The sequence below is a fragment of the Halyomorpha halys genome, unplaced genomic scaffold (assembly GCF_000696795.3).
Source record: "Halyomorpha halys isolate HHAL.00 unplaced genomic scaffold, Hhal_1.1 Scaffold12.1, whole genome shotgun sequence".
Taxonomy (NCBI): Eukaryota; Metazoa; Arthropoda; class Insecta; order Hemiptera; family Pentatomidae; genus Halyomorpha; species Halyomorpha halys.
Genome location: NW_027109908.1, coordinates 1,631,776 through 1,657,514, shown reverse-complemented (window position 1 = coordinate 1,657,514; position 25,739 = coordinate 1,631,776). Strand labels below are relative to the sequence as shown.

General features: G+C 32.0%; 1 protein-coding gene across 3 annotated transcripts in view; it reads right to left on the bottom strand.

The window, feature by feature from the left end:
- Positions 1-25,739, bottom strand: part of LOC106679129 (ankyrin repeat domain-containing protein 50) — a 230,589-nt gene that overhangs the window by 92,685 nt on the left and 112,165 nt on the right. For all 3 annotated transcript variants that reach the window (XM_014418098.3, XM_024358971.2, XM_014418099.3), the window contains one exon: positions 21,296-21,316. The gene's annotated coding sequence lies outside the window, so the exon portion shown is untranslated. The remainder of the gene's footprint in view (positions 1-21,295; positions 21,317-25,739) is intronic.

The following is a 25,739-nucleotide window of genomic DNA, read 5'->3' as shown; positions in this document are numbered from 1 at the left end:
AAGCAAATCCTTATCCATCCATTCATTAAACACCAGGTCCCAACCAATCGATTTATATATGCCCTCCCATATATGCCTGCTAGACAATAAAATTTAATTTGTGAACAATGTATTTATTCTTAGGGAACATTTGTCCCAGAATAAAATTATTTTTTCGTTCATTCATAAGCAACTTGTTACGACAGACACATTTATCTCTTGATGTTCAAGAGAAATTCACTCACTCCGTATCTTTAGAGGTGAGAAATAGTGAAGTCTAACGAGAATGTAGCCTATAAAATTAACCATCCGGAAAGTAGCGTTTAGAACTTAATAGTTGTGAGTGATAAATTAACAATATCGTATAAATGAAAAAAAAAAACATTTAAAATTTTAGAAAAATCTAAGTAAAGTCACATAAAACAATTATTTTAAAAAAACTATAATGGGGCTTGAAAGTGCTCTCTACATCAAATTATGGCATCACTAACTACAATGATTTCATATACTCGTTAGAACACTATAACCACAACCAGAACTAAACGAACTGTAACCAACTACAACCAAACCGTGACAAGTGCCCGAGCACTGGATGAAGGGACAATTAGCAGAAGGCCGAAGCACAAAGCGACCAGGATGATTGGATCGATAGCCGCGCTCTCTCTCTTCCAATTAACAATACTCTCAATTAATTGATAACAAATCTATTATACGCCCTTTCATCAAGTTCAATTAAATTAAGACCAAAACATATAAAATTCAGGGTGTATAGGACCTAAATATATACGTCCGTCAGTGATATGGGGGAAATTTTATAAGTAAATTACAAAAAAAAATTGTTTATTCTTAATTTAAAACAATTTTGATCCTTTTTTCCTCTCAACTTTTATTCTTTAAAATTTTTCCAACGTTTCGGCCCTCAAGCCATTCTCAACGATACCACCACCTACAAAAAGTTTTTTTATTTTTATATAACAATTACATTATTTCCTTCAACTACACACTGATTACTTTGGCCCTACCTTCAATATTGATGTCATTTCCTTTTTCAAATCTTAAAATTGCAGATAAATAGATTTCTTACTTACATAACTTTTTCTAAATATATATTATTAAATATATTAAAAAAATGTTTGTGGTATAAGCAAAATAATTAATAATGAATGTTAATTAAATTATATTAAAAATGTAAATAAATGATTAAAAAAATATTGTTATATGATAAAGTGATAACAGAGTCCTAACCAGTTGAAGGTAGGTTCTGTTTTTAAGTTGTAAGTGAAGGAAGGAAGGAAAGTGTTTTGTAAAAAAGTAATAATAATTAATTATTTATTATATAATGTAATATCGTAATTACATTATGATATTATTTTAATGATTAATTTATTTTAAAGATGTGAAAAGGGCAATTAGCCTGCAATTTTAAGATTTAAAAAAGAAATGACAACAATATTGGAGGTGGATTCCTTGAGAATGGCCTGAGGGCCGAAACGCTGGAAAAATTTTAAAGAATAAACTAAACCACTCTCAAACAAGCATATATAAAATAATTAAAAAAAAAAGTTTCCAAATTAGCCAAACACTTGACAGATTTGTTAACTTCAACTTCAATAATTTTCGAAGTACATTTAATACAATTTCACATTTTAACATTTTTCGATTGGAATATGAGTTATTTCACCCTAATTTTTAATTTCTTCAATGAAAACTATGTATAATTAATAGTCAAAATTAATGGCAGAGTCTGCCAAGTATAGTTAGGGGAAAATAAAAAATGGCTACTTTTTCAAAAGTTAAAAAAAAATCATGTTTAAAAGTATATGAAAATTACTCAAAAAGAAGATTTTTGGTCAAAAATATTTTTTATAAGTTGATCAATTTTATACACGGTTATTCCCAAAATTTGTTACCACCTTTCTGGTACATAAGTGGGTATCCAACAGGTGGCCAAACTATTGTAACTACTGTGGGAAGGAACCACCAAGAAATAAAGGTTAACCCACCCAGGCCAGAATCGAACTAATACTCTTTCGATACGATGTAACTATCAATATGATGAATCTCCGCTGACATGAGAAAATAAAATTAATCTCTTATAGTCGTGTTCAAACCAATTGGTACAAGATCCCGGTGAAAAAAAAGAGTTAGTAACTTCACCCCAATTTTGGACTATATTAATGAAAAGTACGTCTAACTATTCGTAAATTAATGGTTCTGCCAAGTATAATAAGGAGTAATACCAAATGAGCCTGTATAAAAAGGTTAAAAAAATATATTAACTATTCATTCCGAGTTCCATATCATTAACTACCAAAACACTAGAAAACATAATAGATCACTATTTAAAGAAGAGTAAATTTGCCAAACTATGAACCTTTATAGAACTACGTACGTTCGATAGTTCCCGAGATTAAGTTATTTTAAAAAGCAACAAAACCTCTCAAGTATGAAAATACATTTGACGTATGTATAACCCGAGGATTCCAAGAAGGACTCGGAAGAATCGAAGGAAATCAATAGGAAGGAAGAAGCATACGCTAACCTACTTAGGAATGGGAAGTCAGCAATACGATTATGATGGAGAGAACATCATCAATCAGAAAGGACGATGACCGCTGGATCAATATGTTCTTGTGGGTCACGGGAGGAAGTAATGGGAATCGGGATCGCCAACCGAAACTTAGTTGGGGTATTCATAATGATCGGATGAGAAGAAGTGATAATGCTATGTCCAGAATATTTCTATACATCGAGACAAACCATCTTTAAAATACAGTGTAACTAGCAGAAAATATTGTTTAAAAAAATCAATTAAAAAACAAACTTTTTTTTCCAAAGTGAAAATTAAAAAAAAAAAAATCAACTAAGTACAGTGGAACCTTCTAACAACGACCAGCTCATTCTTAAACATTCACAACATTAAATAATCCGATTTGAAAGAGCACTTCAATTCATACCCTCTAATAAACCACTTAGTACATTGGAGTAACTACTTAAGAGAATAAAAATGAATAATTTATGGATCTATACCAAAATAAAACATTATTTATTGCTATTAACAAATGTATTTACATAAAATACATTAAGTAAATTGGATTAATATCAAAATGGAGTGATCCAGGCATGTGGAGAAACTACCCATCGGAGTATCATGTTTAACCACTAAATGGTCTCCAGGCCTTAGAAGGTCTTCTTTTCAGACGCCTCGGAGGATTGTCAGGAATGGAAGAAGAAGCAAGGTTAGAAACTAGAGGGATTTGATGGAAGGATTCATATCTGGTTCGGGCTAGATATAATATATATTGAACATTAAAGCCTTTATGTATGATTTTATTTGTGACAAAATAAGGAACGTTGAGGATTTTACGAAGGATTTTGGATTGTAAGGAGTAGATACGAGAGGAATTCGAAGGTTTAGTGGAGCCCCGAAGCTCAACTCCGTATGTCCAGATCTAAACAGAAGTTTAGACCGTTTGTCTATTAAGTGCTGTAATATTCGAAATCGAAGGGCAGTTTCCTGTCTTTTCAGTCTTGTGTGAAGATTCCACATTAGTCGTTTGTCCAGATACAGCCCATGGTAGCGGGTCTGTTCGGCAGGGGTAAGAGCAACATTATTAAAGTATACTGTAGGACAGTCAGTAAGTTTACGACGAAGGGTAGAGGTGATTTGATGGGATTTATTTTGATCCTCCAAGTATGACATCATTGTTCGAGGACTGTTATATGGAATTGGAGTGTTTGGGATGCCATTAAAGGGTTATTATTGATTGCGAGCACACATGTGTCATCAGCATAAGTAGTGAGGATAGTGTTAGGATTAATTGGGATGTCAGCAGCATAATATCAATATTAAATATGGTTTTCACGATTTTAAATTTTTTTTAAGTATCCGTCAAGAGGGATAAATTTATCTCTCGGGGAAAAATTTCGCTGTCCGCGTCCATTGGAGATTGGATTGCTATGAAGATAGAACTTTCTACACTTAAGTCAAGAAACAATTGTCTGTTGAGAAGTGAATCCCATGGGAAGGTCCGTAAGGTGAGTTATTCTGAACACTCCATTAATCCAAACTGCTTTAAAAAAAAGGTACAAAAAACCTTGATGGGATTTTTACTAATGAAATAAAGAGGAAAATTATTGTTATAACTTAAATTATTATTATAAACAAAAAATATTGTTATAATAAATAATTTTAATGCTTGAACTGAGTGGAGGAAGGTTTGTTGTGATAAAGTTTTTAACAAGTGACTGTGATAAATGAATTTCAATTTTGGTTTAAATGTAAAAGTTGACTAATTAGGTAATTAGACATAATGTAGGGTATACTTATTAACAAAAGAATATGTTTACCTAATGTTTTACAGAAATTGTTTTTTTGACCTGGGCAGAATAGAACTGCATGAAGTTGAGTTTTTAAATAATTTTAGTTCCAAAATTGTATTAATGTAAGATATATTATAAATAATAGTGTTAAGTAATTTGAATTGTTAAGGATCATACATGTAATAAAAGCTGTTTTGTGGTAGATGTCCCTGAGTATGGCCGGATTGACGTAACGTCGGACTTATAAGAAAAATTAAATGTGTTGAGACAAAAATGGATAAAAATTGAATTATTTATTTAAACAAAATTTAAACCAGTCTCAAGAAAGTGTTAAGATATTAAATAAAAAAGTTATTATTAATTTTTTTTTTTTAGGAAAACTCAGCAGGCATAACAATTTTTTTTTCAAATAAGAGTGCAGGTGTGTAAAGGACATTTATAGCTCCCGGTCAATAGGCAAGTTATCGTAATCATCGTAGAAATCGAAAGTGGAAATTCTCACAGTTTCGATAACGGGTAATCCAATTCCAATGAAAGTGTTCATAATGTATTTTGTTGGTATTATAAATACGTAATATCTATTGTATAAATTATTGTTTCTGTAAAAATAATTTAATTAAAAGTAGGAATAAATATAATATAAAATTTATTGGTGAGCTCATTTTATTATTGTTTTTATCACGTTATAAATAAATCCATATAAAGAGTATTTTTAATTATAATTTTTTTCAATTATGAACGTACAATTTTATGTTTAACATTTTTACAGTTCTAATATTTCCCTCCTCTGCGACACAACCCCTGATGAAGACCTGAAACTCAGGTCGAAACGTCGGCATAAAATAAATAAATATGGTTTTATTTATTTATGTTGTTCTTTGCTGACCGCACCCCCCGACAAACTTCTTCAAGTACAATTTTATGGTTATGAAATGCAACTTTATATAACCGATTTTAGATTAAATGAACCACTCAAACCCCCTAGTTTATAACCTTTCATCCTCTTCCATTCCTGACAATCCTCCGAAGCGCCTGAAAAGAAGATGGCCACGAGACCTGCTAATGTAAAACGTCATAAGAGGGCTACCAATGGCTAGTTTCTCTACACGCCTGTAAAACTCCAATTTAACTTAGATCAGATTTACTAAATGTATTATAATGTACAGTTGTAAATAGCAATAAATAAATATTTAAAAAAAAAGAAAAGAAACTAACTGCACCCCACGGACTTTTTTTAGGTCTAGTGCCTTAAAAAATGAAATATGAATTTGTATTTTTTTTAATTTATTTATTTTTAATGCTTCGCATTGTATTTTCTGAAAATTCAATTTACTTTTACTTTAGTAGTTAGGTATGTCACATCGATAGTCTAGAAAAGACTAATCATATATGGAAACCATATGGCTCCAAAACATATTAACATAAAGCCAATATAGAATCGAAATAATACAAATTTTTGAATAGCTGAGATAAGTAAACCATTTTATTCGAAATTTACTGCTAAATCTTTTTGAAAATGCTGGATTTACGAAATTCAGAATTATTTTAGCCACTGAAATTCAGATGAAACTTATTACTCAGGATGATGGTCGAAAATGGACAAGGGTAGATTTTTCTTACAGTAATAGGCGATTTAAGAAATAAATATAGATTAAATTCAGAAAAACTTACGTTGCTAAGGTTTAACAGGTCAAATTTACCTGAAACAAAAAAAAGAATATCTGTGTTAACTATATTTTTAATGAAATATATCTCTACATGCAACCAATACTACAATTTTACAACATATATTTTAAATTTGAGTTTTCTATCAAAATTTAATAGATCCACTTATGAAAAATTAAGCTTTTTATGACAAATAAAAATTGTACATCTAAATATTATTTAATTTTAAAATAAAAAAAAACGATAATCATGATGGAATGGGCAAGAAAGGAAACAAAATATATCTTAGCCATTGTATCATGTATATCGCTATCTTTCACCGATTCCATTATGTTTATTAATTTTTTTTTTCATTAGTTATAAATCTATAATCATTACTTATATATTTTCATTATGTCTTTTTTTTATTTACATGAGCACTGCTTGGTTTTTAATAATTTTTTTTTATGATTGGAGAAATTTGTCAGGGGGTGCGGTCAGCAAATAACAAAATAAATAAACAATACCATATTTATTTATTTTATGCCTGTTTTGGTTTTGTTTATTTATGTTGTTCTTTGCTGACCGCACTCCCCGACAAACTTCTCCAATCATTAATCTACGGTCAACTATCTACACCTCATTTTTTTTTTTTATCATTTGTTTTATGTAATTCTAACCTGTGTTGTATTTTATCTTTAATTAGAATAATCTATTATCTAATTGTATTGATACACTTTATTACCTTTTGGGCTCTCATAAGCTTACATTTAACACTTTTTATGGCCGAATCATCGGACTTATAAGGAAATATGAACTGTTTTGAGACTAAAATCGGATAAAATTTATTTTATTTAAACAATCAGAATTATTTTAAATAAACCAAAACATAATATAAGTACAAACATCAAATGGGCTTTGATACCTACTAACATGCCCTTTACGGAGTCAAACATATTACATACTTAGATTCATGATTTATCATAATAATTGTTCGAGAGTGGTTTATTTCATTATCAACACACACAATTTTGATCCAAATTGTATACTCTCAACTTTTATTTTCAGAAACTCTCCAACGTTTCGGTCCTCACGCCATTTTCAAGGAGACAACCTAAAATATTGATGTCATGTTCTTTAAAATCTTTTCTGCAGGCTAATTGTCTATGTCATATATAACTTTTTATATTTTAAATCTAAAACTTTTTCACATAATAATCATCTCTATTTCCACTTACAAACATCATTTATAACAGAACCTACAGGAAAAAGAGAAGATTATTTATGTGAAAAAGTTTTAGATTTGAAATATAAAAAGTTATACATGACATGGCCAATTAGCCTCCAGAAAAGATTTTAAAGAACATGACATCAATATTTTAGGTTGTCTCCATGAAAATGGCCTGAGGGCCGAAACACGTTGGAGAGATTCCGAAAATAAAAGTTAAGAGTATATTTGGATCAAAATTGTGTGTGTTAATAATTTATTACATACTTTTAAAATGTAAACATGGAGTTTATTCAATTTAACTTTATTGTCAACGCGTTTTTTGAAATTTGTTCATATTATATAACATTTAGAAATTATTTTGGTCTAATTTTTAATCTCTGCTAAACCTTTTGTAAGCACATTATATATTTGAATATTTCAGATGCCATATTTTACTACACTTATGCCCCTGATTTCTTATTCATGATTTACATTGTTTTATTATTATAATTTTTTTTTTATTTTTACGACGTAGTATATTTAGTGGATTTTTACAGAATAGTTTTAAGGGACATAGCAAAGTATCCAAAGAGACTTTAATCATTTGAAATTAGTGTTTTTAAAAATTAGATTCAAAATATTGTATTATAGAAATTTAAAAAAAAATAAATAAATTCCCTCTGGTTTAATATCTTCCCCTCACTATCATACATCTCGAAGCAAGCCAAGTTTTAGACTCCATGATACCCCTGACAGAAAATGGAGCCAAAACGAACCGCAATTTCCTCTCCTTCGGTATCCGTCACGACCGGTTTCCTCCCTAATTCTACCCTCCTCCTCCTCCTCTCTCTTAGGCCCCCGGATGTCTTACCCGTGGGGCTTCTCGTCTCCTCTCACCGATTTATCTCCGGGTTCCCTTGAGATGCTAAGTAAGCCGCTCGAGATGGCTTTTACCCATCACATCTTTTCAATACTCCCTTAATGTTCACTTGCCAGTAAACATTTAAGATTTTATTCGTTTCTAAGAATATAATCAAACCGTTATTTTCATGATGGCAGGATACTAGTTAATCTTAGCAAAATTATAGTTTAGTAAACAAAAAACCTTGCAACTTCTCATCTTCTTGTAAAATGTTTCGGACAACCAATGGTACGAGAGCACGTGCAAAAAAATCGATATTATCTGTTGAAAACTTTGACAGCAATTTTTTGAATCATTATTGCATTGCCAAAAAAGAAATGAGAGGCTGTCAATCAGATTATGCAACTTGCTAAAATGATGGCTGTTCAAAACGTTAAAGAAATTTAATTTTTCTTGCAGACCTCCCGATTAACCAGGGAAAAACTAAATACATGCGAGCTGGACCTGGTATGTCGCCTGCTGTTGGCGGGGAGGTGGAGATGGGTCCTTTTATGTTTGAATGTGTTGACCAGTTCACCTATTTAGGCTCAGTAGTCAGCAGCAATAACAGGATCACCCTGGAAACAAGCCAGCGTCTTATCAAAGCTACAGATGCTATTTTGGACTCAGTGAGCACATGAGGAGTCGAGTTGTCACTGGCCGCACCAAATGCCAGCTCTACAAGACCCTACCGGCCAGTCCTCACTTACGGATCGGAAGCCTGGATCCTGACAAGTGCTGAAGAAAGGAGATCTTGATCATCGAAAGAAAAATTCCGCGCCGAATATTTGGCTACGCCAAGTTTGGCAAGAATTGGAGGGGGCGAACCAACAGGGAGGTCTACGAGCTGTTCGGTGAGGGAGATGTGATGTGGCACATAATGCTGCGCTGGGCTGGCCATGTCGTCAAGATGCGGTTGAGATTCCGAAAGGTTGCTGGAGCCAGAGGAAGAGGCAGGCCAAGGCTGAGATGGGAGGATGCCGTCATCAGGGATTCCAGGCAACTTCTGAACATCCTCAACTAGAGACCGCCGCACAAGACCCTGCTACTTAGCTAAGGCTCATTGAGGAGGCCAAAGTCCAAATTGGGCTGTAGCGCCACGGATAGATAGATTCAGACCTCCAAATCATTAAACCTTCCCACAACGCAAAAAAAAATTAGTAGAACATTATTTGAAGTAGACTAAATAAGCTAAAAAATGAGCCCTGAAAATCCTATTTACGTTAAATAGTTCCCGAGATATACCTAGAAAGCAACATTCCATTAGAAGATGTACTGAAAAAACGTTCGGTTTATGAAAAACCATCTCAGGAACCATTAAACGTATAGACGTCTATTAGCACTCAAATTAAAGCTAGTTTAAATATAAGAAGATGGTCAGGGTTGCGGTCAAATAAAGAACAAATAGTTAATAACTATTTTAATGTCCGACGTTTCGCTCCACTTTTCAGGGCTTCATCAGGGCTAAAAAGTTACAAAAAAAACCTGAGAATATTACAACAAGATACAATAACTACATAAACTTGAATAAACAACGATGAGAATAAAAAATATGTAACAATAGCAAGACAAAAAAAAAACACGTAAACAATGTAAAATAAAACAAAAACAATACGGGGAAAAAAAAGAAGAAGAAAGTAGAGATTAAATAATTTCTTGAAAGAATAAATATAAATAAAAATGATAATAATGGTATTAAATGAGCAAAGAACAAATCAAGACCACCTACCTGTTCAAAGCGAAAGGTTGAACAGAAGGCGACAATGAAGCGGAAGCGTGGAGGAGTGGGGGAGGAGGTGGTCAGCCGTTTAACGGCTATATTTATATTTCAAATACGTCGCGTATACAGGAAGTAGTCATAAAGATATAACGAAAAAGAAAAATAATAAGAGAAAGATATATGATAATAATAATAACTATAATAATTTTCTAATTTAGGAATAAATAAGTTTAATGAACTATGAAGTAGTTTACAACGTTTATCTTAGTAGGAATAGTAGTTCTCAAGATTTTTGCTCAAATAAATTCACAAAATGTAGATTTTCAGTTGTTCGGACAAAAAATTAAGGTTAATGAAATACTATATCTCAGGAACTATTAGACGTACAGATGTCTGCCAGCATCCAAGTCAAAGCTAGTTCAAAGTGCTATAAAATAGTTCATGACGTTTATTCTAATAGGAATAATAATTTTAATGATATTTGTGAGGATAAATACACAAAATGTTTATTACCAGTTGTTTCAACAAAACGTTCGGTTTATGAAAGACAATATCTCAGGTACCGTTAGTCGTACAAATGTCTGTTAGTAGGAAAATAAAACGCTGTACAAGAAGAAACAATAAAAGATATAAAAAATAGTAGAAGTAAAAGAAAAAGAAACTATTTTTCGTGGAAAAAAACTAATAAGTACTGTCAACCTGAGATTAAACAATAAAAATTATTACAAACATTGATATTAATTGCTTTGTTAGTCAAAACATTTAAAAAATGATTTTGATAAGAGTAAAATTGCATTCGACAGCATTAAAAATCCCCCCCCCCCGACGTTAATTAAGAGCTCGAGATAATTAGTTCACTAACGATATCTGGTGATGAAAAATATTACAAGCTCATCTACTAGGGCCCAACGGGGAATTTAGGGACCCTGGATCATATCACGCTTGGGCGCTTTTCAGAAATTACACGTTTAAGCTAAAAGCTCCAAAAGTGAGTGGCTAATCCAAGTTACTAACTTGGATTAGTAACATTTATTGTAACATAAATAACATAACTTTATAATGTTATTTTTGTTATGATTCAATATTAAAGACTTCATATATTATCATGATCGGACCCGGTGTCATTATTAAAGTAAATTTACGTTAGCGATATCAAAATAAGGATGATGCGAATAGTTAAATAAATAAATTTCTTTCAATTTAAACTGGTTATCTAAATTAGGATTAAGGAATATCAGGTTTAGGTGCCAGATGCAACTTCAAGAATTTAGAAAGTATTAACAAAAACTAAGATATGATTGTAAATCTTACCCTAAAAAGATTAAAAATAAAATAGATTAGCGGAATCGGCAAAGTAAAAAATATTATAAAGATAGGAGGGGCCAAATAATTGAATTAAGGCCAGCTTTTATAGAATTTCGACCAATGAAAATTAAGAAGAAAAAATGTACAGCCTCCAAAATATCAAAAATACGCACACTTCTTCCCCGCTTGTCGGCCGAGGAGAAACACGAATCCTATGCAACGTGGGGCGAAACGTTGGCTCAATAAAATAGTATAATTCTACTATTTGAGTTGTTTTATACCGCACCCGGACCATATTCCTTTCATATTCCTTAAATGACGTTCTCTTAGGTTTTCTTGTGTTGTTCCTACTTTTTTAAGATATAAAGCTCTGAATAAATTTTTTTTTTTTTTTTTATCGCTTTGAAACAGCTGCCATTTTTAATTCCCTCTACCTATACTTGGCAGACTCATCAATTTTGACTAGTAATTATACATAGTTTTCATTAAAGTAATCAAAAATTGGGGTGAGATAAGTTCCTTTTTTTATCCTGTTGGGCTCTTATACTACTATGACACCATATAAACAGCAAGTACATTCGTAATCAAATTACAATTACAATTGGTTGAGTTATTTTAGAAAACCGCTTAATAATTACAAAGTATAAATCGAGTTATAAAATGAAACAAAAAATAATGGTTAATTAATACGTTGAGAATTTATATTAATATTCAATATATAATTACTATATATAATAGAAAAATCTCTAAAAATCAGAAGCTAAGGATATACAATGGTATGATAAAGCCAACTCTAGCGAGACCTGGACTCTAACAGGTACCCTAGAAAGCAGAATCGAGAATTTCAACATAAACTCCTCAGTACAATTACAGGTGAACTGCTAGCAGAGACTGGTCAGTCAATATCCCATGATATAAAGGGAGGAGGTTAAAATGGCTGGGACATGAGGCTCAAAGCAATCCATCAGGACGCGTCTACAAAACAATGAATGCCAGTACAGTTGGCAAGATATCACACAGGAGGCCTAAAACCAGATGGATAGACAGACTCAACAGAGGTACGAAAGAGCTGTATGCAGCAAACTGAGAAGCAGTAGTCCAAGATAGGAAGGCGTGGAAAGGCTGGTTCGGGCAGTCAAAGATCTGCAAGGTCTGTACAGCCAGTCGTAAAAAAAATATATATATATATACACACACATACATAAAGAAGTATAGTTAAATTAATATTTATTAAGTTAATTTATAAAATTAGCTTATATTTAAATGTAAATGATAAGAATTCGTTTACAATTAGAGATTATGTTGAAAGTTCTATTTTAATTTTATATAAACAGATCACCTTTACTCTCCGTCGTAAACCTCTGCCCTCCTGTCCTACAGTATCCTTTCTAGATACACCACTAACACCTGTTGAACAAATTCGATACTTAGGACTCCATCTTGGCAAGAGACTTACTTGGAATCCACACACAAGACTGAAACGACAAGAAACTGCTCGTAGATTCCGATTGCTACAACACTTACTTGACAAACGCTCTAAACTTCCCATTCATTACAAAATATTAGTATACACTACAATAATCAGACCAATTTGGACATATGGAATTGAGCTCTGGGGCTCCACCAAACCATCAAATTCTTCCCGCATCCAATCGTTACAATCCAAAATCCTACGTAAAATCCTTGATGCTCCTTATTACGTCACAAATAAACTCATTCATAAAGACCTTAACATCCCATTCGTTGCAGATTTGACCCAAAACAGATATGCGTCTTTTTATTCCAAACTCCTTAACGATCCTAACCCATTAATTCTTAATCTGTCATCCTTAACAATCCCTGATAATCCTCCGAGGCGTCTGAAAAGAAGATGGCCACGGGACCTTCTAGTTTAAATTAATGTTTGAAGTACCACCAATGGGTGGTTCCTTCCCAAGATTTTCAAGTGTATATGAAACATACTACATATTTACCTGTTGTATTATTTTGTACAGTTGTAAATTACAATAAATAAATAATAAAAAAAAAAATTATATAAAGAGATATTTAAGAAATATTAATATTCATAGATGGTTTTATTAAGTATTATTATAAGGATTCACTTTTTTTTTCTTCCTTTTTTTTTACGTTTGCAATGTTTTATTTATATTATATAGGATTCAGGCTTAAATAATTTCAGCGTAGGTTAGACCCTGTCTCCGTATAAGGGTTCGTCTATGTAGCTTCCATCACGCCTTGGTTGGTTCAGTTATTGCTCCGTCTAGCATGAACTTGGAGGAACAATCTCGGACAATTTAAACACGATATAAGTGAAAAATGTCCCATGTTCATGGTTAATTTAATGCGAGATATAAATAAGCAACATTATTATAAATGACAATTTTTATACAGTTTTATTTTTTTATTGATATTTACAACTGTATAAAAAATACAACAAGTAAATTTGATCATAATGACATAATCATAATGATATGATAGAGCGTGTAGAGAAACTACCCAGTCAGTAGAACTCTAAAAACATTTTACAATATAAGGCCATCTTCTTTTCAGTCGCCTCGGAGGATTTTATACAGTATGTGTCTGTAATAAAAAAATATGTGTGTTTGTATTTAATGAATATAATATTATTAATAATTAAGAACATCCAAATAGTCTCAACCTTCTTTATTTAAATGCATATTACATGTTTAAAGTTTCAGTTGATCCAACCTTTTGAAACAGCTGCAATTTTTTATTTCTTTAATTATAATTGTCAGACTAATCAATTTTGACTAGTAATTATACATAGTTTTCATTAAATAATCAAAAATTGGGGTGAAATAACTGCTTTTTTTCTCCTCTTGGGCCCTTTACTAAATTCTACCAAACGATAATTATTAAATGTATGTATATTAAGTATAGTATGTCGTTAGCTGAAAATTTATTTTATTCTTGAATATAGATGCTATTCTTTAGAGTTTGGGATATATGATTAATGGGTTCAGGATATAATAAATGGGTGATTAATCACGGGACGAGGCAATGTTTGAATAATAATATATCTCGAGAGGATTAGGCAGGCCAAAGGGTTAGCAAACTTTATAATAAAGCTAAAGTTTAAAGTTTCAACAAAACGTTTCAAGACAACAACAATAGGAGCTAAGCAATCGCATTAGGTCAACAAAGAGGGACTGTTTAGAGGAGAAGCAATGGAGCAGTAGCCGATCCATCAGGACTGACACGTTCACAACAACAATCAATAATGAATGTTAATCTAGAGAGAGTTAGTCCTCCATTGTGCTCAACTGTATCCCCTTCATTAGCCAAGAACAAACACGGCCATTCAACATGGCAACTGTGCTTCCAAACTCTGAGCGGGTTGTTTAATCAAGAAGGAATTCATGGCAAAAATCGTAAAGATTAATAATCATCTCATCGGGAAATTTGTTGTTCTGTGGAAGTCTGTTATTGAAGAGAGTTGGAACAATCTACCACAAATTAAGGTCATTAAGTATCACTGTTCAAATACACATTCATACAATATATACAGAAATAGAAGAAATAAAAAAAAAAAATTGTACATAATAACAATTAAAGCCCGGAGCGACCACTTTCATACAGAACAGTGAAATTTATTGTAAGTTCTCATAATAAGGACAGGACAAGTGCCAGATACAAAGTTCGAGCGGAAGGAAAGAAGCCTAGTGAAAAAGGATGCATGTGTAGCGTGAGGAGCAAGAAGTTCAGCTCCAATCCACCAGAGCGCAGCTCTTCGAGCCTCACCTAAGTCCAAATTAACAAATTACTTTCTTTTATAAAAATATATTGTTATTCTTACATATTAAATAACTGAATACGGCTTGCTGAGGGCCTTCTGTAGAGTGGTTATCAGGTTGGAGAGCCGTCGAAGAGCAACAAATCTCACTCACTCATAATAAAACCTCGACAAATGAATCCATGGTAATCTTGGCAGAGGTGAGGAAGTGGCTTCATTCCGACAAGTGACAGGAACTCCTCCGAAAACACCTCCATCGGATAGGCATCACAGATTTCAGCGATATGCTATGCAACATGGGTGACAGGGATGGAGATCATATTTTAATCTATGTATTGGTTTAAAAAACATTCAACGAGATGTAAATCAATTCAAGGCAGAAGTAAACTTATACTGGGCTGCAAGAGAAAAAAATGGCTTAATAGTCTATTTTCTGTAACGTAGGGAAAAATAAATACTAATAATAAGGAAATATGCAAATAATAGTTATTAATATCTTGATTAGTATAGATAGAAATAAAATAAATGATCCCATGTGGAAGACGAGGCAGGACTCCAAGAGATCCCAGCGCTTCTCTCCGCGTCACTGGTATTGAGGGCCAATGGAGACTGAGTGAGAACACTCGAGCTGCATACACTTGTTACATAAGTGGAGAAGCTGACCATTGCCAGATCTGTGGAAGTTGTAAATTAGGATTTTAACTTTCCAAAAATAAATAAAGCTTATTTTTTTTAAAAAATGGAACCATTCAAATTTGCAAAAATAGGTTGGTTTGATGGCCTCTGGATCAATCTCTCCGAAGAGATTGATATAGGTCATCGTGCACTTGCTGAACCCGGACAGGCACAACGGACATGAACCAATTTGTCGCCCAACTGGTCCCCGAAGGATATCATATGGAAACCCTTGTTCGTGGCAAGGTGGACTCGGATTATCCTATGCTCACGCAAGAAATATTATTTGTATGAAGACCGCGGAAATGATCGTAATGATATTTACTGCCAACAATAAAAATAAAAAATCTTACTTTTACCTTAAATTTAATATGCCTCATATTGGCACCATTGCATTCTATAATCAAAGTAGTTTTAAATAAATACATTTTAAGGGTTTAAAGTTAGTTTCATATTTGTAATATAGATCTGTTTATTTTTGAAAATCATAAACCTATCACACGGACACATATCTACTGAATAATATAGCATTCCCTGACATTGCAAATATCACACAGCTACCTTGATCAATAACGCCAGAACGGCTGTCAGATTGCGCTAAATAAATACTAAGGTGCTGAAATTGTGGGACAGAGCACAGCCAATGAGAATGAGCGAGGAATAGAGTCCGTTACACGGAACCAATCACAGCTCCTATTGGTAAGATATAAATGAGAATGATCCAACCACATTGACCCATACAACTTCTGCACTTTCACAACTCCCTGGCAACAGGCTATCGATTACTTCAATATAACCTCACACAACCTTCCTTTTAGGTTTTGAAGTTCATGAAATAAAAAAGAACTATTTTAAAGAAATATCGATTCAGAGTAATTAATTTAAAAAGATAGTCAACATTTCAAAATACTGTACACAATTACAGTAAAAGCATTTTATGTTGATGATCAATTTTTAAGTTTCAATATACAACATTAACTACATCATTAATGTAGTTATAAAATAAAATTTGATTTCAAAATATTTGCATACAAAAAAAAACCATGAGAAGCCCGGAAATATTACTAAGCATACATACATCTACCTTCCACATATGCACACAAGGAAAAATAAAAAAAGGTCTGGATTTAATTTACTAATTGTTCAGGAGCTTAAGAAAAAAAAGTCAGCTATTTCACCCCAATTTTTTATTACTTTAATAAAACGATTTGTTTTTCGGTTTGCCCTACAGATCTTGTATATCTTTAGCCCGCCCTCATTTGGCATACTGGATACCAGTTTGCTGCACTATACTGGGATTCATTGAAGTGTAGAGGCGACCTGGTAGATCGCTTCGAGCCATATGTCTTGCCCATCTTGGGAGGGAGGGAGGGAGGGAGAGAGAGGGAGAGAGAGAGAGAGAGAGAGAGAGAGAGAGAGAGATCTATGTTCCAAAGAGGTTGGCAGTGCAATAGGAAGGATTACCTCTGCTAACAATAACTTACTTAAAGATTTTATACTATTGAAATACATTTGCAGAAATTTAATGTGCATGATCTAAGATTGTAAGAGTGAAATCCATGATAAAATAAAGAAGAGTAAAGAGAGGTGATTGAGTTTGGAATTTAATTAGTGGACATTTATCAAATTGAGGTAATGGGGCAAAAGTGGCCTGAAAAATTAAATTGAATGAATCTTGGGTCATTTATTATTTACTAAATACACTTATTTTTGTCATTATCTGTAGATACAATATTTTTGAAAGAACAAAAATATCTTACTACGACTCTTATAAAAATAACACTCTACTCTAACCTTGTGAAAATTATAGTTAATTTTGAAGCTATGAAGAATTAAAAACAAATAATCTAATACACTAAATCTGATCTTATGCAATTAAACCTGGTTCTCTAAAACAACATAATATTGGCCTACCTCAGGTAACTGACATGAATAAAAAATTTCAAGAAACACACCTAGTAGAATTTAAAGCACCTCATATCAAAAAGTTAATAATTCAGGAGACCTTTCTTGTTACGAGTAATAGACTTACCACCGCAGGTAACCCGAGAAATTCTAAAGGCAACAAGATAGTTCGCATTGTCAGGGAAGTCTCTTGTCTAGCCCACACAAATTTTCATAATTCTACAGAGTCACAAATTTACAAAGTTTTAGCAGTGTACTGTTTCCTTAGGGAGCATGTAAATTTAGAATGTATTCAAAGCCTCGTTGCATAATGAGAACTTAATATCTCTAATAGAGAATTTAATATCTCTATTAAACTGCGTTATGATAGATATAAGGCGGTTTAGAGTTTACTTTCCTTTAGTAGGCTATAAAAATTAAAAACAATATTTTCTTGTACTTTATTATATTTATATCCATACTGTTCATTAACAAGTAATTATCATCAAAGCTATTAAATCCATCATTGTTCTGTATTACAAATATATTCTTGGACTCCGAGCGCAGCTCCCCCACAGACCGGGGCTGACTTAGATAAATCTTGAGCTGGTCCATTGCCAACAGACTCACTACAAGGGGGCACTAACTGCCTTCTTGGCTGCAACACTCTTTTACTTCTTCCACTTCTTTTACGATCTCAATTCGTCATTTATTGCTGCAGTTTTTCCTTGGCAAACCAGATTCGTGTAGCTTTTTTTAAAAAAAACCTTGTCTGCTGGGCAAAATGCCATTAAAAAAAAAGAAGATAAAAATGCTAAAAAAAAGAAGGCTTTCCAGTCATAAGGATGATTCAAGGTTAGACAAGAAAGATACTATATGCAACGTTAATAATTCTTATCCTGGAATCCGTAAGAAAAATAACTAGTCCAATTTTTATACACATGTTGCGTTCATAAAGTTTGGAGAAGGCTTAAGAAATAACAACATGCAGATATAACTGTATGTTATACATTACATTCAGTAAATTTGATCTTAGTTAAAATGGGATGTTACAGGCGTGTAGAATAACCTCTTATTAGTAGCACTCTAATGACACTTTACATTAGCAAGTCACGTGGCCATCTTATTTTCAGGCGCCTCGGAGGATTGTCAAGAATGGAAGAGGATGCAAGGTTAGAAACTAGGGGGTTTGAGTGGTTAGGAGTTTATAATGGATGGAGTGATATCTAGTTCGGAGCAGATCGGTTACAAAGGGAACATTAAGGTCTTTATATACGATTTTATTTGTGACAAAGTAAGGAGTATTGAGGATTTTACGAAGAATTTTGGATTGTAAGGATTGGATGCGAGAGGAATTCGAAGGTTTAGTGAAGCCACAAAGCTCAACTCCGTAAGTCAAGATTTGCCTTATTATAGTCATGTAGATTAGTCTTTTGTAATGAGTTTAAAACCAAAAATATATCAATAATTTTTGTAGAGCGAACATTGTCTTCAATATGGCCCTCGGGTATCAATATCTCACAAGTAGGCATAATAATTATAATATACTTTATTTATTCAGGGATTGATACCTTTAGAATAATATTGCAGGCGTCAAAATTAGGCTTTAGAGCCTTATAGTAAAATACAAAATAAATACGATAATAATGAAAATAATCAATTTTAAAAGATAAAAATGAACAATAATAATTAACAGAATATATAAAATAAAACCACATGTCATATTATAAAACATAAGGTGACTAACTTCTGATAATAAATAAAAAAAAAAAAATTCTTTAACTAAACATAATCATAAGAAATAATAATAATAATGATGTAAAAAAAAAACCTAATAAAAAAAGCATGGGTACAACATGTATCCAAAACTAAGCATAATTTTGATTTTGAAAATACAATGATTTATTCATTAAAAAAATAATACCTTCGAAAGAAAACATTTTGGAGATTATTTACATATCAGAAAATATCAATTATACTGTTAATTTGAAATTAGATACAAAAAATTTGAACCAGCTTTATGCTGAAATTTTAAACAAAATTAATTTATGATCATAATGCTTTTTTTGTTTTGCTAAGATGAATATTTATAATTAAAATTGATTATTATTATTATTATCATTATATGAGCAACAGACCATGGAGGTGTAAGTCCTCGCGTTGACGTTATATATTATTAGATATATATTATATGTGTTGACGTGGTTATTTCGAAGGGTGGGTTGGTCACTCCCACGCCTACTTTTTGTGATTGCCACCCATTGGCTAAAGGGTCTCACAATTGCCCGAGCCCCCCTTGTGAGAGGGCTTTGCCTTGTTTTGTGGTTCAAAAAGACCGGGTGGGACCGGGATTCGATCTGACAACCTTTGTGTTGGTAGACTGGCGAGTCGCCACGCTGCTACCGCTGCCCCTCAGACACAACTATTAAAATTGATAGTGTTTTTAAATAATAATATGAATGAATAAATAAACTAGAATAAAATTGAAAATATAATGAGGATATGGCAAACCTGGGATATTGAGGTAGCTTACTGGATGTAGTGTTGAAATATTGATTAAGTAAAATATAAATTGTAAACTAATAACTGTAAAAATAATAGGTAATTTAGCACATTATGATAAAAGCTAATATATTAGTGCATGTTGTTCCATAACTGAGGAGCTGTAAAGGTATTTGACTAATGATAAAAATTGACAAAGGCATAAAAGCCTGCAATAATGTCATAACCAATGTTTGGCTGTGATAGTGTGAACAAGGTAGGGAATGTAATTTTTCATAATCTTTTTAAAATTAATTTATAATAAAGAAATATAATTAAATATTTTAATTAACAGATCCTTGGAAATGGCCGAAATGGCTCAAACGTAGGAGTGTAACGATAATAAAAAAATGTAGAGACCAAATGTATGTTTTTGTTACAACTAATAAACAAATCTGTCTCAAACAAGAATTTCCATTATACATTTATACATGAGGCATTTTTGTAAAGCGAGCATTGAATTGAACCTGTACTGCTGCAACCCATGAAGGGTCTGTGCAGCAATACTTTGTAAGGAAGTACTGTTACTAGACCAACGGTTGTGCAAGAAAGTGATTAGGTCAAAATCACGGCCGACCACCAGATTTTTACGCAATTAAGAATACCCACTTTATGAGCCTGGGTAGACTAGGAGTGCTCCTGAATCCATAGGGCTGACTCAACAGGTACAGGTAACAGATAATAATTATCTGCCACAGCCGGATTCAAACCCAGGTCCTTGAGGTTAGTAGTCCATTACTTTACTAATGATCTATCCACTCCCAAAGCGAGCACTGAGTCTCAATATATGACCCACGGGAATATCAACACCTCACTTCTTAAGTTTATTCCATTATTCATAGGTTCTCTAGAACTATTCTTACAGAAGTTTGTTAAGAGACCTCGTCGAAGCTAAATAGCCCGCTGGGGTCGAATCGTTACCCTTCAAGTCTTTCTGATTAAGGTAAAAAAAAAAAATAAGTTGCTGGAAGGTCGGAGATGTAGGGGGGCTACAGCGGTGTTACCGCGATGAAATTTTGATAGGAGTCATTGCCACAGCAAAGAAATATTTGATGTCTTGGTAGAATCAATCACTCACACGCTGTCCAGCAGGAACAAACTCTTTGAGGATCATTCCTTTTGGGTCGAACTCAGGAAAAAAAAGTTTTGAAGTTATGGACGCAGTCGTCGAAGATTTGGCCAAGTTCAACCTGGTAACATTTACGCAACCATCCTACAGCCCTGATTTTTTTTTATTTTGTAAGCTGTGCTAATATTCAAAACAAAACAGCAACATCAGTGTATATAACAAGGAAATGACTTGTCGATCTATTAATTAATTAAAATATCAGTATACATAAAACAGAAATAGGTACATACCTCTGCCAGATAATACAAGAACTGAAAATAAACAGAAAAATTAAATTAGTAAAAATATGAATAATTTTATCCACACATTTAAAATTCAATTATTGCAAAAATCATTTTTTAATAAAATTTTTAATGTAAATAATTTAATAATAAGAAATTTAAGGGTTTGCAATGGACCTCGAAAATTAGTCTCGTTCAAGGACACACTTGATGATTGAATTATGGAGGGATATCAAATCTTCAACATGAAAAAATCATCAAAAACCTCGAGATGAATAGAGAGCTCAGTATTGTCTAAAGCGAGTAAAATAATCTATTTCGGCCATTTTTCGATTTTTTAATTTTTTTTATTTTGATTGATAGATTTATTTATTGATAGATATTACAATCTGCCACACAGGTGTGGGCAATAGGTAATAATGATGAATGACCTCATACATACTAAAATAAAAAAAATAATAATAAAGAATAAAAAAAAAAATAAATAAATAATAAAAAAAAAATACAACTCTCTGAAAATATACACAAACAAAATAATAAACAAGATGAACATAATCAAATTATCTATATGAAAAATAAATAAATAAAATAACATAATGATAAAATAATATATACAATATTTACACAATCGACCTGAGGATCCCTGAGCCCACTCTATCCCCCACGAGTGAGGGGTAGAGCAGAGCTCATAAGATCCCAGCGCATCCCTCTCGCCGCATCACTGGTAATTAGCCAGTGGAGGCTGAGCAAGTCCGCTAAAGCATTTTTCGAATTAAAATACTTTTAGTGCAATACCCAGATACATTTAGTACACGAGGCCAAGAAGAGAAAAGTTTTTTTCAACACGATTTTTAGTTACTGTAATGAAACTATGTATAATTACTAGTTAAAATTGATGAATTTGCCAATTGTAACTAGAGGAATACAATATGGCTGTGTTTCAAAGCGTTAAAATAAATTATTTTACAATCTAAGCTACATATCTTTGAAACTGACTGCAACACTAGAAAACTTAATAAAACATCATTTAAAGTAGAGTAAATTTGCTAAAATATGAGGCATAATAGAGCTCTTTGCGTTCTGTAGTTCCCGAGATACATATTTTTCAAAAACAACATTTCTTAAAATAGGTACTTTTTTACATAACATAAAATAATCAGTAGTAAGCTAATTTGTTTTGGAAAATATATATCCTAGGAATCATTAGACGTACAGATGTCTATTAGCACTCAAATTAAAGCACCTTTGATGCGCTATAAAGTAGTTTATGATGTTTATCTTTGTAGGAGTTATAGTTTTCACGGTATTTTCCAAAATAAATTCATAAAATGTTTATTTCTAGTTATTTGGATAAAACTATTAGTTAATGAACACATAACATCGCAGGAACTATAAAATGAACAGAAGCCTATCAGCACTCGAATTAAACTTATTTTATGGTGGTAAAAAATAATTTATTTTTTAGTAGTTAGTGAATTTATTGTGGGAAATTGATATCTCAGGAGATATTATAGATCTCTATTAACATATCGACAGATGTCTATTAGCACTCAACTTGAAGCTAGTTTAATGTACTATAAAGCTGTGTGACTAGAGACTATATTATTTTATCATTATGTTATTTTATTTATTTATTTTTCATACAGATAGTTTGATTATGTTCATTTTGTTTATTCGTCTGTTTGTATATATTTTAAGATTTTTTTTTTTATATTTAATTTATTTTATTTTAGTATGTATGAGATTATTCATCACTATTACCTATTGCCCACAACTGTGTGGCAGATTGTAATATCTATCAATAAATAAAAAGTATTATTAAATAAAAAAATGTACTATAAATTAGGTTATGATATTTATCTTCGTAGGCGTAGTAGTTTTTATTATATTAGCTAAAATAAATTGTAATCTATATAGTTGTTCAGACAGAATTTCACTTGCAAAATTCATTTTCATATAGAAATATTGTAGAAACTACTAACTCTACGTATACAATCGTTATAAACAATAATAAATAAGTGATTTTGTAGTACTTTTTTTATGTTCCTTTCTGAAAACTTTATATCAGTAGCATTCAATTAGCGTTCATATTTACTTTAAATGATGTTCAATCAGGTTTTATAGTGTTTAGGCAGTTTTCATGGGATGGAGCTCCGAAGGAAAAAAATTTTTTTAATATTTTGAAACAGCCTCCTTTTTGTATTACCCATAACAATACTTGGCAGACTCATCAATTTTGACTTAATACATAATTTTCATCAATATAATCAAAATTTGGGGTGAAATAACACACTTTATTCCTCGTAGCTCTTGTACTTAATAATAAATGTATGCTTAAGGATAAAATCATATAGACTTGGAAATTTATGCTACAGCAATAGAGATGTCATAGGAGCAAAGGATCAAAGAGCAAACAGAGAGGTCACAGAGACCTGACGCCCAGTTACAGGGAATGACGTAGCCCACAAATGACGTCATTGCGACCGCAACTGTGGGTCCCCGCAGCCTATAAATAGCCAGAGTTCCGACTCCCCCCCCCCCAAAATCTAATGATCGTCTCTGTTATTAGTCCCTTCCGCTTTGTATACAACGGTAATAGGATACATGTATATACTAAGATAAATAATAATAAATTATTCAGTTAATTTATTTTTTATTGCACAAATACATAATGTACAATATTTACCACAGTGTTTTAGGATAACCCCAACAATACAATTTTCTCGATACTAATTAGATTTTACCTAATTATTCTATTTTAAAATTTGATAAACAAATTGATGTTAAAAAAAAATTGGAAGACTTTTTTGCCAGGTGGTCAATAAAGGTACCAAAATAGTAGAGAAAAATATTTATTGTAAGTCAACGTTTCGCTCCACTTTGCAGTGCTTAGTCAGGGCTGTCTTGATTAAAAGATGGACGACATTATATTCTTTGTCATTTAGTCATCCTGGTCAATAGCCATCCATCTTTTAATCAAGATAACGCTGACGAAGTGGAGCGAAACGTACGTTAATTGACTCGTGCTATCTTCTTAAATTTTTTAAAATTAATATTGCAGGTAAATTATCTGTGCAGGGTTTAAAAAGAAACATTTTATAAAAAAAATGAACTAAAAAATCTGAAATTTGTGAATTTATTTTGAGAAATCCATTCGACGTACAAATGCCTAGTAAGACTCAAATTAAAGCTAATTTAATGTACTATAAAGTAGTTTTTTTACGTTTATCTTCTTAGGAGTAGTCGTTTTTATAATATTTACTAAAATAAATTGAATTCTAACTGTTCGGGCAAAATTTTATATGCGAACTACCCTTACGACAGTGACATAAACTACATAATAGAATATTTAACTACCTTTAATTTGAGTTCTAGCACACTCTATACGTCTTATTCTTCCTGAGATATAGATTTCCCAAAATAAAATCACTAACTACTGATTTTTAAAAACATTTTTCATGAAATGTTGCTTTTTAAAAAGCTAAATATATCTCGGAAACTATTAAACGTAAAGAGCTCATATTTTAGCAATTTACTTTACTTTATTCTCATTGATGTTCTCATAGATTTTTAGTGTTAGTTTAAAAGATATACAACACTGAATAAAAATTAACTTTTATGACGTTCTGAAACAGCTGCCATTTTTATTATTCCTACCTATACTTGGCAGACCCATCAATTTTTATTAGTAATTATACACAGTTTTGATTAAATTAATAAAAAATAGGGGTGAAATAATGGTTTGATTTTATCCTAGGCTATTTTACTATTATGAAATAGGTAATAAGTGCTTAATGATCGTCAGGAAGAGACAGAATATTCCACTGGGGAATCGGCGACTTATTAAACTCCCTCCAGCTCCGAGGCAATATAAGACCGAGGGACTTTATTTGCAGGCGGATATTGTCTACTAGGTCATAGCAATCTCCTTCCAAGGAATTGTTGTTACAATATTGTAATACTCGAGTATTGTCGTCTACATTCTAACAATTCTACTCCCTCAAATATTTTTTAATTTTATATATTTGCCACTGATATAGACCGGTAATGTACAGTAGGAGTTGGGTAAATAAAGAATAAAAAAGAAAATAAGAAATGGAAAATCTCAGTGCAGAAAAGGATAAAAATATTATTCTAAAGAAAAAAAAAAAGGTGTAACTTTCATATATAGCGAGATTTATATCTTTATTCATTAAATAAATAAATTTATTATTTCATTAAAACATTTTTATTTAAATTATTTACTCTTATTTTGTATAAATTTTTCTCAAAATGTTATCATCTTTTCAATCCGAGAACAGTAAAATTCAGGGTTTTGTGAAGATTTTTTTTTTTTAATTTACTTTTTAAGGAAGAGACTTACGTGGAATCCACACACAAGACTGAAACGACAAGAAACTGCTCGTAGATTCCGATTGCTACAACACTTACTTGACAAACGCTCTAAACTTCC